This window comes from Canis lupus, chromosome X (assembly GCF_011100685.1).
Source record: "Canis lupus familiaris isolate Mischka breed German Shepherd chromosome X, alternate assembly UU_Cfam_GSD_1.0, whole genome shotgun sequence".
Classification (NCBI taxonomy): Eukaryota; Metazoa; Chordata; class Mammalia; order Carnivora; family Canidae; genus Canis; species Canis lupus.
This window is the reverse complement of record NC_049260.1, coordinates 49,798,679-49,810,598: the sequence shown is the minus strand read 5'-3', so window position 1 is coordinate 49,810,598 and position 11,920 is coordinate 49,798,679. Positions and strand designations below refer to the sequence as shown.

At 39.9% G+C, this 11,920-nt stretch overlaps 1 non-coding gene across 1 annotated transcript; it reads right to left on the bottom strand.

Moving 5' to 3' along the window:
- Nucleotides 1-9,206: 9,206 nt before the first annotated feature.
- MIR8834A-2 (microRNA mir-8834a-2) lies at nt 9,207-9,347 on the bottom strand. The gene has a single exon (NR_128891.1). It is a non-coding gene; the product is annotated as a microRNA mir-8834a-2 (primary transcript).
- Between the last annotated feature and the right edge of the window lie 2,573 nt (nt 9,348-11,920).

The window sequence follows — 11,920 nt, the reverse complement described above, 5'->3', positions numbered from 1 at the left end:
AGGACACCTACAGCCTGAAAATAAAAGGTTGGAGAACCATTTACCATTCAAATGGTCCTCAAAAGAAAGCAGGGGTAGCCATCCGTATATCAGATAAACTAAAATATACCCAGAAGACTGTAGTGAGAGATGAAGAGGGACACTATCTCATACTTAAAAGATCTATCCAACAAAAGGACTTAACAATCCTCAATATATATGCCCCGAATGTGGGAGCTGCCAAATATTTAAACCAATTAATAACCAAAGTTAAGACATACTTAGATAATAATACACTTATACTTGGTGACTTCAATCTAGCTCTTTCTACCCTCGATAGGTCTTCTAAGCACAACATCTCCAAAGAAACAAGAGCTTTAAATGATACACTGGACCAGATGGATTTCACAGATATCTACAGAACTTTACATCCAAACTCAACTGAATACACATTCTTCTCAAGTGCACATGGAACTTTCTCCAGAATAGACCACATACTGGGTCACAAATCGGGTCTGAACCGATACCAAAAGATTGGGATCGTCCCCTGCATATTTTCAGACCATAATGCCTTGAAATTAGAACTAAATCACAACAAGAAGTTTGGAAGGACCTCAAACACATGGAGGTTAAGGACCATCCTGCTAAAAAATGAAAGGGTCAACCAGGAAATTAAGGAAGAATTAAAAAGATTCATGGAAACTAATGAAAATGGATATACAACCGTTCAAAATCTTTGGGATGCAGGAAAAGTAGTCCTAAAGGGGAAATACATCACAATACAAGCATTCATTCAAAAACTGGAAAGAACTCAAATACAAAAGCTAACCTTACACATAAAGGAGCTAGAGAAAAAAACAGCAAATAGATCCTACACCCAGGAGAAGAAGAGAGTTAATAAATATTCGAGTAGAACTCAACGAAATCGAGACCAGAAGAACTGTGCAACAGATCAACAGAACCAGGAGTTGGTTCTTGGAAAGAATTAATAAGATAGATAAACCATTAGTGAGCCTTATTAAAAAGACTAGAGAGAAGACTCAAATTAATAAAATCATGAATGAGAAAGGAGAGATCACTACCAACACCAAGGAAATACAAACGGTTTTAAAAACATATTATGAACAGCTATACGCCAATAAATTAGGCAATCTAGGAGAAATGGACGCATTCCTGGAAAGCCACAAACTACCAAAACTGGAACAGGAAGAAATAGAAAACCTGAACAGGCCAATAACCAGGGAGGAAATTGAAGCAGTCATCAAAAACCTCCCAAGATACAAGAGTCCAGGGCCAGATGGCTTCCCAGGGGAATTCTATCAAACGTTTAAAGAAGAAACCATACCTATTTTACTAAAGCTGTTTGGAAAGATAGAAAGAGATGGAGTACTTCCAAATTCGTTCTATGATGCCAGCATCACCTTAATTCCAAAACCAGACAAAGACCCCACCAAAAAGGAGAATTACATACCAATATCCCTGATGAACATGGATGCAAAAATTCTCAACAAGATACTAGCCAATAGGGTCCAACAGCACATTAAGAAAATTATTCACCACGACCAAGTAGGATTTATTCCCGGGACACAAGGCTGGTTCAACACTCATAAAACAATCAATGTGATTCATCATATCAGCAAGAGAAAAACCAAGAACCATATGATCCTCTCATTAGATGCAGAGAAAGCATTTGACAAAATACAGCATCCATTCCTGATCAAAACTCTTCAGAGTGTAGGGATAGAGGGAACTTTCCTCGACACCTTAAAAGCCATCTATGAAAAGCCCACAGCAAATATCATTCTCAATGGGGAAGCACTGGGAGCCTTTCCCCTAAGATCAGGAACAAGACAGGGTTGTCCACCCTCACCACTGCTATTCAACACAGTATTGGAAGTCCTAGCCTCAGCAATCAGACAACAAAAAGACATTAAAGGCATTCAAATTGGGAAAGAAGAAGTCAAACTCTCCCTCGTCACTGATAACATGATACTCTACATAGAAAACCCAAGAGCCTCCACCCCAAGATTGCTAGAACTCATACAGCAATTTGGTAACGTGGCAGGATACAAAATCAATGCCCAGAAATCAACGGCATTTCTATACACTAACAATGAGACTGAAGAAAGAGAAATTAAGGAGTCAATCCCATTTACAATTGCACCCAAAAGCACAAGATACCTAGGAATAAACCTCACCAAAGAGGTAAAGGATCTATACGCTAAAAACTATAGAACACTTCTGAAGGAAATTGAGGAAGACACAAAGAGATGGAAAAATATTCCATGCTCATGGATTGGCAGAATTAATATTGTGAAAATGTCAATGTTACCCAGGGCAATTTACACGTTTAATGCAAGCCCTATCAAAATACCATGGACTTTCTTCAGAGAGTTAGAACAAATTATTTTAAGATTTGTGTGGAATCAGAAAAGACTCCGAATAGCCAGGGGAATTTTAAAAAAGAAAACCATATCTGGGGGCATCACAATGCCAGATTTCAGTTTGCACTACAAAGCTGTGGTCATCAAGACAGTGTGGTACTGGCAGAAAAACAGACACATAGATCAATGGAACAGAATAGAGAACCCAGAAGTGGACCCTCAACTTTATGGTCAACTAATATTCGATAAAGGAGGAAAGAGTATCCATTGGAAGAAAGACAGCCTCTTCAATAAATGGTGCTGGGAAAATTGGACATCCACATGCAGAAGAATGAAACTAGACCACTCTCTTGCACCATACACAAAGATAAACTCAAAATGGATGAAAGATCTAAATGTGAGACAAGATTCCATCAAAATCCTAGAGGAGAACACAGGCAACACCCTTTTTGAACTTGGCCACAGTAACTTCTTGCAACATACATCCACGAAGGCAAAAGAAACAAAAGCAAAAATGAACTATTGGGACTTCATCAAGATAAGAAGCTTTTGCACACCAAAGGATACAGTCAACAAAACTAAAAGACAACCCTCAGAATGGGAGAAGATATTTGCAAATGATGTATCAGATAAAGGACTAATTTCCAAGATCTATAAAGAACTTATTAATCTCAACACCAAAGAAACAAACAATCCAATCATGAAATGGGCAAGAGAAATGAAGAGAAATCTCACAGAGGAAGACATAGACATGGCCAACACGCACATGAGAAAATGCTCTGCATCACTTGCCATCAGGGAAATACAAATCAAAACCACAATGAGATACCACCTCACACCAGTGAGAATGGGGAAAATTAACAAGGCAGGAATCCACAAATGTTGGAGAGGATGTAGAGAAAAGGGAACCCTCTTACACTGTTGGTGGGAATGTGAACTGGTGCAGCCACACTGGAAAACTGTGTGGAGGTTCCTCAAAGAGTTAAAAATAGACCTGCCCTAGACCCAGCAATTTCACTGTTGGGGATTTACCCCAAAGATTCAGATGCAATGAAACGCCGGGACACCTGCACCCCGATGTTTCTAGCAGCAATGTCCACAATAGCCAAACCGTGGAAGGAGCCTCAGTGTCCATCGAAGGATGAATGGATAAAGAAGATGTTGTCTATGTGTACAATGGAATATTAGTCAGCCATTGAAAACGACAAATACCCACCATTTGCTTCGACGTGGATGGCTCTGGAGGGTATTATGCTGAGTGAAGTAAGTCAATCGGAGAAGGACAAACATTATATGGTCTCATTCTTGGGGGAATGTAAACAGTAGTAAAGGGAATATAAGGGAAGGGAGAAGAAATGTGTGGGAAATATCAGAAAGGGAGACAGAACATGAAGACTCCTAACTCTGGTAAATGAACTAGGGGTGGTGGAAGGGGCGGAGGGCGGGGGGTGGAGGTGATTGGGTGACAGGCACTGAGAGAGGCACTTGTTGGGATGAGCACTGGGTGTTATTTTGTATGTTGGCAAATTGAACACCAATTAAAAATAAATTTATTGTTAAAAAAATAGAGATGCTATGAAATAAAAAAAAAGAAACTAATGACAATGAAAGCCCAACTGTTCATAATCGTTGGGATTCAGCAAAGGCAGTCCTGGGGCGGGGGGTACATTTCAGTTCAAGCCTCTCTGAAAAAATTAGAAAAAACTCATATACAGAAGTGAACCTTATACCTAAAGGAGCTGAGAAAAACAGCAAATAAAGCCTAAAGGAAGCAGAAGAGAAAAAATATAGAGCAGAAATCAGTGAAATAGTTACCAGAAGAACAGTAAAAGAGATCAAAGAAACTAGGATCTAATTCTTTGAAAGAATTAATAAGATGGATATACCCCTAGCCAGACTTAACGAAAAGAGAAATGACCCAAATTAAGAAAATCATTAATTAAAGAGGAGAGATCACAACCAATACCAAGGAAATACAAACAATTTTAAAAACATATTATGAGCAACTATATGCCAACAAATTAGGCAATGTGGAAGAAATGGATGCATTTCTGAAAAACTGAAACAAGAAATCGAAAATCTATACAGTCCCAGAAACAGTAAGATAATTGAAGCAATAATCAAAAACCTCCTCAAAATCACAAGCCCATGGCTTCCCAGAGAAATTATTCCAAACATTTCAAGAAAAATAATACCTATTCTTCTGAAGCTGTTTAAAAAAAAAAAGAAATGGAAGGAAATCATAAAATCTTGATCTATGAGGCCAACATTATCTGGATTCCAAAACAGACAAAAATCCCATGAAAATGGAGAATCACAGACCCTGATGAACATTGATGAAAAAATTCTCAACAAAATAGTAACCAATAGGATCAAACAGGACACTAAAAGGATTATTCACTAGAACCAAATAGTATCTATTCCTCTACTGCAATAGTGGTTCAAAATTCCCAAATCAACAGGGTGATTCATATGATCCCATCAACTGTTATAGAAAAGGATTTGAGAATCCACAGCAGCATCCTTTCTTGTTTAAAACTCTCCACAGTGTAGGGACAGAGGGAAAATACCTTGATATCATATGAGGCATCTACAAGAAGCCCGTGGCGAATATCATTCTCACTAGGGAAAAGCCAAGAGCTTTCCCTCTAAGGTCAGGAATATGACAGGGAAGACCAGTTCAACTACTTATGTTAAACCTAGTCTTAGAATTCTTTGCCTCAGCAATCAGACAACAAAAAGAAATAACAGACCTTCAAACTGGTAAAGAAGTCAAACTCTCACTCTTCACAGAGGACATGATATTCTATGCGGAAAACCCAAAAGACTCCACCACAAAATTGCTAGAATTCATAGAGTATTTCAGCAATGTGACAGGATGCAAAATCAATGCTCAGAAAGAAGTTGCATTTATATACACTAATAATTAAGAAAAATTAAAGAACTGCTTCCATTAACTATTCTACTAAAAACCTTAAGACACCTAGGAATAAACCTAATCAAATAGATAAAGGATCTGTACTCTAAAAACTACAGAACACTTAGGAACAGAATTGAGAAGACAAAAAGAGATGGAAAAACAGTCTCTGTTCATGGGTTGAAGAATAAATATTGTTAAAATGTTTATGCTACTCAGAGCAATCTACACATTCTTTCCAATCCCTATTCAAATATCATCAAGTTTTTTTTTCACAGAGCTGGAACAAATAATCCTAAGATTTGTATGGATCCAGAAAAGACTCAGAACAGCCAGAGGAATATTGAAAAATAAATGAAATCTGGGAGTATCACAATGTCTGACTTCAAGGTATATTACAAAGCTCTGATCATCAAGACAGCATGGTACTGGCACATATAGATCAGTGGAACAAAATAGAGAACCAAGAAATGGAACCTCAGCTCTATGGTCAACTAACTTTTGAAAAGCAGGAAAGAATATCCAATGGAAAAAAAGATATTCTCTTCAACCAATGGTGCTGGAACTGCAAGAAATATTAAGGGGGACTCTGTAAAAGAAAGAGGAAGCTCAAAGAAATAATCCACAAGAACAGGGACTGAATAGGTATTGCTATGACACTAAATTCATACCTTTCAATAGTTACTCTGAATGTGAATAGGCTAAATAATCCCATCAAAAGACGCAGTGTTTCAGACTGGATAAAAAAGCAAGACCCATCTATTTGCTGTCTACACAAGACTCATTGGAGACCTAAGAACACCTCCAGCCTGAAAATGAAAGGTTGGACAACCATTTACCATTCTAATGGTCCTCAAAAGAATGCTGGGGTAGCAATTCTCATATCAAATAAATTAAAGTTTATTCCAAAGACTGCAGTAAGAGATGAAGAGGGACACTATATCATACATAAAGGGTCTATCCAACAAGAAGACCTAACAATCATGAATATTTACGCCCCTAATGTGGGAACTGAGAAGTAGATCAATGAAATTAATAACCAAGGTAAAGACATACTTACATAATAATACACTAAGAGTAGGAGACTTCAACATGGCACATTCTACAAATGACAGATATTCTAAGCACAACATCACCGAGGAAACAAAGGCTTTAAATGATACACTGGATGAGATGATTTTCAAAGATATTTACAGAACTTTCCATCTGAAAGCAAGTGAATACATACACATTCTTCTCAAGTGCACATGGAATTTTCTCCAGAATAGACCACATACTGAGTCACAAATCATGTCTCAACCAATGCCAAAAGACTGGGATTGTCCCCTGCATATTTTCAAACCATAATGCTTTGAAACTTGAACTCAATCACAAGAAGAAATTTGGAAGAAATTCAAATATGTGGAGGTTAAAGAGCATCCTGCTAAAACATGAATGGGTCAACCAGGAAATTTAAAAATTTAAAAGATTCATGAAAACTAATGAAAATGAATATAGAACCATTCAAAACCTTTGGGACATAGAAAAAGCAGTCCTAAGTGGGAAATACATTGTAACAAGCATCACTCAAAAAATTGGAAAAAACTCAAATACATAAGCTAAACTTACACCTAAAATGAACTGGAGAAAGAACAGCAAATAAAACCTACACCAGAAGTCAATGAAATAGAGACCAGAAGAACTGTAGAACAGATCAACAAAACCAGGGGTTGGTTCTTTGAAAGAATTAATAAGATAGATAAACCTTTAGCCAGCCTTATTAAAAAGAAAAAGAGAAAAGACTCAAATTAATAAAATTATGAATGAAAGAGGAGAGATCCCAACAAATACCAAGGAAATACAAACGATTTTAAAAACATATTATAAACAGCTCTAAGCCAGTAAATTAGGAAATCTAGAAAAAATGGATGCATTTCTGGAAAACCACAAATTAACAAACTTGAAACAGGAAGAATTGAAAACCTTAATGGGCCAATAACTAGGGAGGAAATTGAAGCAGCCTTCAAAAACCTTTCAAGACACAAAAGTCCAGGGCCAGATGGCTTCCCAGAGGAATTCTATCAAACGTTGAAAGAAGAAACAATACCTATTCTACTAAAGCTGTTCCGAAAGATAGAAAGGGACAGAATACTTCCTGACTCGTTTGATGAGGTCAGCATCACCTTAATTCCAAAACCAAAGACCCCGCCAAAAAGGAGCATTATAGACCAATATCCCTGATGAACACAGATGTAAAAATTCTCAACAAGATACTAGCCAATAGGATCCATTAAGAAGATTATTCACCATGACCAAGTGGGATTTATCCCTGGGATGCAAGGCTGGTTCAACACTTGTAAAGCAATCAATGTGATAGATCATATCAACAAGAGAAAAAAAAAAGAAGCATAAGACCCTCTCATTAGATGCAGAGAAAGCATTTGACAAAAGGCAGTATCCATTCCTGATCAAAACTCTTCAGAGTGTAGGGATAGAGGGAAGATTCCTCAGAGACGTAATGTCCATCTATAAAAAAAACCACAGCAGGGACACCTGGGTATCTTAGCAGTTAAAGTGCCTGCCTTCAGCTCAGGGCGTGATCCTGGGCTCCCGGGACTGATTCCCGAGTAAAACTCCCTGGATGGAGCCTGCTTTTTCCTCTGACTGTGTCTCTACCTATTTCTCTCTGTTCTCTCATTAATTAATTAATTAATTAATTAATTAATTAAATCTTTTTTTAAAAAAAGAAAAAAAACACAGCAAATATCATTCTCAATGGGGTAAAACTGAGAGCCTTTCCACTATGAAAAACAAAACGACAGAGATGTCAACTCTCACCACTGTTATTCAAATAAAAGGCATTCAGATTGTAAAGAAGAAGTCAAACTCTTCTTCTTCTTCACAGATAACATGATAATGTACATAGAAAATCCAAAAGACTCTACCCCAAGATTGCTAGAACTCATACAGCAATTTGGCAATGTGGCAGGATACAAAATCAATGACCAGAAATCAGTGGCATTTCTATACACTAACAATGAGATTGAAGAAAGAGAAATTAAAGAGTTAATTCCATTTATAATTGCACCCAGAACTGTAAGATAACAAGGAATAAACCTAACCAAAGAGGTAAACCATCTATACCCTTAAAACTACAGAACACTTCTGAAAGAAATGGAGGAAGACACAAAGAGATGGAAAAATAGAGGGGCAAGATGGCGGAAGAGTAGGGTCTCCAAATCACCTGTCTCCACCAAATTACCTAGAAAACCTTCAAATTATCCTGAAAATCTATGAATTCGGCCTGAGAATTAAAGAGAGAACACCTGGAATGCTACAGTGAGAAGAGTTTGCGCTTCTATCAAGGTAGGAAGACGGGGGAAAAAGAAATAAAGAAACAAAGGCCTCCACGGGGGAGGGGCCCCGCGAGGAGCCGGGCTGAGGCCGGGGCGAGTGTCCCCAGGACAGGAGAGCCTCGTCCCGGAGAAGCAGGAGCTGCACCAACCTTCCCGGGAGGAAAGGGGCTCGCAGGGAGGTGGAGCAGGACCCAGAAGGGCGAGGATGCCCTCGGGCTCCCCGGGACAGTAACAGAGCAACTGCGCGCCCAGGAGAGTGCGCCGAGCTCCCTAAGGGCTGCAGCGCGCACGGCGGGACCCGGTGGGACCCGGAGCAGCTCGGAGGGGCTCGGGGCGCGGCTCCGCGGAGGGGGCTGCGAGGCCCCAGGAGCAGCTCGGAGGGGCTCGGGCACAGGAAGAGACTCCGTGCGGAGGGGGCTGCGCGGTTCCAGGAGCAGCTTGGAGGGGCTCGGGCGGCGACTCCGCGGAGGGGGCTGCGCGGCCCGGGAGCGCGAATCCAACAGCGCAGGCTCCGGAGCACAGGGCGCCGGGACACAGCCCAGGATCCGGCCTCCCCCGGGACAGGCAGAGGCCGGGAGGGCCCAGGACAGCAAAGACGCTCCTGCCCCAGCTGAGCAGATCAGCGGCCCCGCCCCGGAGCCTCCAGGCCCGGCAGACGGAGAGCTCCGGAGTTCCTGCCAGAGCTGAATCCAGGTTTCCAGAGCTGGCCCCGCCACTAGGGCTGTAGCTCCTGGGGCCTCACGGGGTAAACAACCCCCACTGAGCCCTGCACCAGGCAGGGGCAGAGCAGCTCCCCCAACTGCTAACACCTGAAAATCAGCACAGCAGACCCCTCCCCCAGAAGACCAGCTAGACTGACTGACAACTTCCAAGGGAAGCCAAGGGACTTAAAGTACACAGAATCAGAAGATACTCCCCGGTGGTTCCTTTTTTTTTTTTTTTTTTGCTTTTTGATTTGTTTCCTTCCCCCACCCCCCTTTTTTCTCCTTTCTTTCTTTTTCTTTCTCCTTTTCTTCTTTTTTTTCATTTTTTTCTTCCTTTTTTTTTCTCTTTCTCTTTTCTTCCCTTCTTTCTCTCCTCTCTTTTTCTCCTTTTCCCAATACAACTTGCTTTTGGCCACTCTGCACTGAGCAAAATGACTAGAAGGAAAACCTCACCTCAAAAGAAAGAATCAGAAACAGTCCTCTCTCCCACAGAGTTACAAAATCTGGATTACAATTCAATGTCAGAAAGCCAATTCAGAAGCACTATTATACAGCTACTGGTGGCTCTAGAAAAAAGCATAAAGGACTCAAGAGACTTCATGACTGCAGAATTTAGAGCTAATCAGGCAGAAATTAAAAATCAATTGAATGAGATGCAATCCAAACTAGAAGTCCTAACGACGAGGGTTAACGAGGTGGAAGAACGAGTGACATAGAAGACAAGTTGATAGCAAAGAGGGAAACTGAGGAAAAAAGAGACAAACAATTAAAAGACCATGAAGATAGATTAAGGGAAATAAACGACAGCCTGAGGAAGAAAAACCTACGTTTAATTGGGGTTCCCGAGGGTGCCGAAAGGAACAGAGGGCCAGAATATGTATTTGAACAAATTCTAGCTGAAAACTTTCCTAATCTGGGAAGGGAAACAGGCATTCAGATCCAGGAAATAGAGAGATCCCCCCCTAAAATCAATAAAAACCGTTCAACACCTCGACATTTAATAGTGAAGCTTGCAAATTCCAAAGATAAAGAGAAGATCCTTAAAGCAGCAAGAGACAAGAAATCCCTGACTTTTATGGGGAGGAGTATTAGGGTAACAGCAGACCTCTCCACAGAGACCTGGCAGGCCAGAAAGGGCTGGCAGGATATATTCAGGGTCCTCAATGAGAAGAACATGCAACCAAGAATACTTTATCCAGCAAGGCTCTCATTCAAAATGGAAGGAGAGATATAGAGCTTCCAAGACAGGCAGCAACTAAAAGAATATGTGACCTGCAAACCAGCTCTGCAAGAAATTTTAAGGAGGACTCTTAAAATTCCCCTTTAAGAAGAAGTTCAGTGGAACATTCCAAAAAAACAAGGACTGAATAGTTATCATGATGACACTAAATTCATATCTCTCAATAGTAACTCTGAATGTGAACGGGCTTAATGACCCCATCAAAAGGCGCAGGGTTTCAGACTGGATAAAAAAGCAGGACCCATCTATTTGCTGTCTACAAGAGACTCATTTTAGACAGAAGGACACCTACAGCCTGAAAATAAAAGGTTGGAGAACCATTTACCATTCGAATGGTCCTCAAAAGAAAGCAGGGGTAGCCATCTTTATATCAGATAAACTAAAATTTACCCCAAAGACTGTAGTGAGAGATGAAGAGGGACACTATATCATACTTAAAGGATCTATTCAACAAGAGGACTTAACAATCCTCAATATATATGCCCCGAATGTGGGAGCTGCCAAATATATAAATCAATTATTAACCAAAGTGAAGAAATACTTAGATAATAATACACTTATACTTGGTGACTTCAATCTAGCTCTTTCTATACTCGATAGGTCTTCTAAGCACAACATCTCCAAAGAAACAAGAGCTTTAAATGATACACTGGACCAGATGGATTTCACAGATATCTACAGAACTTTACATCCAAACTCAACTGAATACACATTCTTCTCAAGTACACATGGAACTTTCTCCAGAATAGACCACATATTGGGTCACAAATCGGTCTGAACCGATACCAAAAGATTGGGATTGTCCCCTGCATATTCTCAGACCATAATGCCTTGAAATTAGAACTAAATCACAACAAGAAGTTTGGAAGGACCTCAAACACATGGAGGTTAAGGACCATCCTGCTAAAAGATGAAAGAGCAAACCAGGAAATTAAGGAAGAATTAAAAAGATTCATGGAAACTAATGAGAATGAAGATACAACCATCCAAAATCTTTGGGATGCAGCAAAAGCAGTCTGAAGGGGGAAATACATCGCAATACAAGCATCCATTCAAACACTGGAAAGAGCTCAAATACAAAAGCTAACCTTACACATAAAGGAGCTAGAGAAAAAACAGCAAATAGATCCTACACCCAAGAGAAGAAGGGAGTTAATAAAGATTCGAGCAGAACTCAACGAAATCGAGACCAGAAGAACTGTGGAACAGATCAACAGAACCAGGAGTTGGTTCTTTGAAAGAATTAATAAGATAGATAAACCATTAGCCAGCCCTATTAAAAAGAAGAGAGAGAAGACTCAAATTAATAAAATCATGAATGAGAAAGGAGAGATCACTACAAACACCAAGGAAATACAAAC